This window comes from Musa acuminata, unplaced genomic scaffold (genome assembly GCF_036884655.1).
Source record: "Musa acuminata AAA Group cultivar baxijiao unplaced genomic scaffold, Cavendish_Baxijiao_AAA HiC_scaffold_357, whole genome shotgun sequence".
NCBI classification, from domain to species: Eukaryota; Viridiplantae; Streptophyta; class Magnoliopsida; order Zingiberales; family Musaceae; genus Musa; species Musa acuminata.
Genome location: NW_027020611.1, coordinates 5001 through 7500, shown reverse-complemented (window position 1 = coordinate 7500; position 2500 = coordinate 5001).

Sequence of the window (2500 nt, the reverse complement as noted above, 5' to 3'; positions counted from 1 at the left end):
CTGTTTTGGCCTGTTTTTGGTCCGTTCTTGCATGGCGCGGTGACCGTCGTGAGCGGAGCAAAACGTCAGCCATCTCAGCACCCTGGAACCCCCCGGGTGGCACAGGGCTGGATGGGGCTTTCGTATAGCAGGGACGGTGCTGCCTCACGCTTCGCTCGCTGTTCGCCGCTCGCCGCTCGCTCGCGCAGCCAAAAATGACCAGTTTTGGCCCGTTTTTGGGCTGTTTTGGCCTGTTTATGGTCCGTTCTTGCGTGGTGCGGTGACCGTCGTGAGCGGAGCAAAACGTCAGCCATCTCAGCACCCTGGAACCCCCCGGGTGGCACAGGGCTGGATGGGGCTTTCGTATATAGCAGGGACGGTGCTGCCTCTCGCTTCGCTCGCTGTCCGCCGCTCGCCGCTCGCTCGCGCAGCCAAAAATGGCCAGTTTTGGCCCGTTTTTGGGCCGTTTTGGCCAGTTTTTGGCCTGTTCTTGCATTGCGCGGTGACCGTCGAGAGCGGAGCAAAACGTCAGCCATCTCAGCACCCTGGAACCCCCCGGGTGGCACAGGGCTGGATGGGGCTTTCGTATAGCAGGGACGGTGCTGCCTCTCGCTTCGCTCGCTGTCCGCCGCTCGCCGCTCGCTCGTGCAGCCAAAAATGGCCAGTTTTGGCCCGTTTTTGGGCCGTTTTGGCCAGTTTTTGGCCTGTTCTTGCATTGCGCGGTGACCGTCGAGAGCGGAGCAAAACGTCAGCCATCTCAGCACCCTGGAACCCCCCGGGTGGCACAGGGCTGGATGGGGCTTTCGTATAGCAGGGACGGTGCTGCCTCTCGCTTCGCTCGCTGTCCGCCGCTCGCCGCTCGCTCGTGCAGCCAAAAATGGCCAGTTTTGGCCCGTTTTTGGGCCGTTTTGGCCAGTTTTTGGCCTGTTCTTGCATTGCGCGGTGACCGTCGAGAGCGGAGCAAAACGTCAGCCATCTCAGCACCCTGGAACCCCCCGGGTGGCACAGGGCTGGATGGGGCTTTCGTATAGCAGGGACGGTGCTGCCTCTCGCTTCGCTCGCTGTCCGCCGCTCGCCGCTCGCTCGTGCAGCCAAAAATGGCCAGTTTTGGCCCGTTTTTGGGCCGTTTTGGCCAGTTTTTGGCCTGTTCTTGCATTGCGCGGTGACCGTCGAGAGCGGAGCAAAACGTCAGCCATCTCAGCACCCTGGAACCCCCCGGGTGGCACAGGGCTGGATGGGGCTTTCGTATAGCAGGGACGGTGCTGCCTCTCGCTTCGCTCGCTGTCCGCCGCTCGCCGCTCGCTCGTGCAGCCAAAAATGGCCAGTTTTGGCCCGTTTTTGGGCCGTTTTGGCCAGTTTTTGGCCTGTTCTTGCATTGCGCGGTGACCGTCGAGAGCGGAGCAAAACGTCAGCCATCTCAGCACCCTGGAACCCCCCGGGTGGCACAGGGCTGGATGGGGCTTTCGTATAGCAGGGACGGTGCTGCCTCTCGCTTCGCTCGCTGTCCGCCGCTCGCCGCTCGCTCGCGCAGCCAAAAATGGCCAGTTTTGGCCCGTTTTTGGGCCGTTTTGGCCAGTTTTTGGCCTGTTCTTGCATTGCGCGGTGACCGTCGAGAGCGGAGCAAAACGTCAGCCATCTCAGCACCCTGGAACCCCCCGGGTGGCACAGGGCTGGATGGGGCTTTCGTATAGCAGGGACGGTGCTGCCTCTCGCTTCGCTCGCTGTCCGCCGCTCGCCGCTCGCGCAGCCAAAAATGGCCAGTTTTGGCCCGTTTTTGGGCCGTTTTGGCCAGTTTTTGGCCTGTTCTTGCATTGCGCGGTGACCGTCGAGAGCGGAGCAAAACGTCAGCCATCTCAGCACCCTGGAACCCCCCGGGTGGCACAGGGCTGGATGGGGCTTTCGTATAGCAGGGACGGTGCTGCCTCTCGCTTCGCTCGCTGTTCGCCGCTCGCCGCTCGCTCGCGCAGCCAAAAATGGCCAGTTTTGGCCCGTTTTTGGGCTGTTTTGGCCAGTTTTTGGCCTGTTCTTGCGTGGTGCGGTGACCGTCGTGAGCGGAGCAAAACGTCAGCCATCTCAGCACCCTGGAACCCCCCGGGTGGCACAGGGCTGGATGGGGCTTTCGTATAGCAGGGACGGTGCTGCCTCTCGCTTCGCTCGCTGTTCGCCGCTCGCCGCTCGCTCGCGCAGCCAAAAATGGCCAGTTTTGGCCCGTTTTTGGGCTGTTTTGGCCTGTTTTTGGGCTGTTCTTGTGTGGCGCGGTGACCGTCGTGAGCGGAGCAAAATGTCAGCCATCTCAGCACCCTGGAACCCCCCGGGTGGCACAGGGCTGGATGGGGCTTTCGTATAGCAGGGACGGTGCTGCCTCGCGCTTCGCTCGCTGTTCGCCGCTCTCCGCTCGCTCGCGCAGCAAAAAATGGCCAGTTTTGGCCCGTTTTTGGGCTGTTTTGGCCAGTTTTTGGCCTGTTCTTGCGTGCCGCGGCGACCGTCGTGAGCGGAGCAAAACGTCAGCCATCTCAGCACC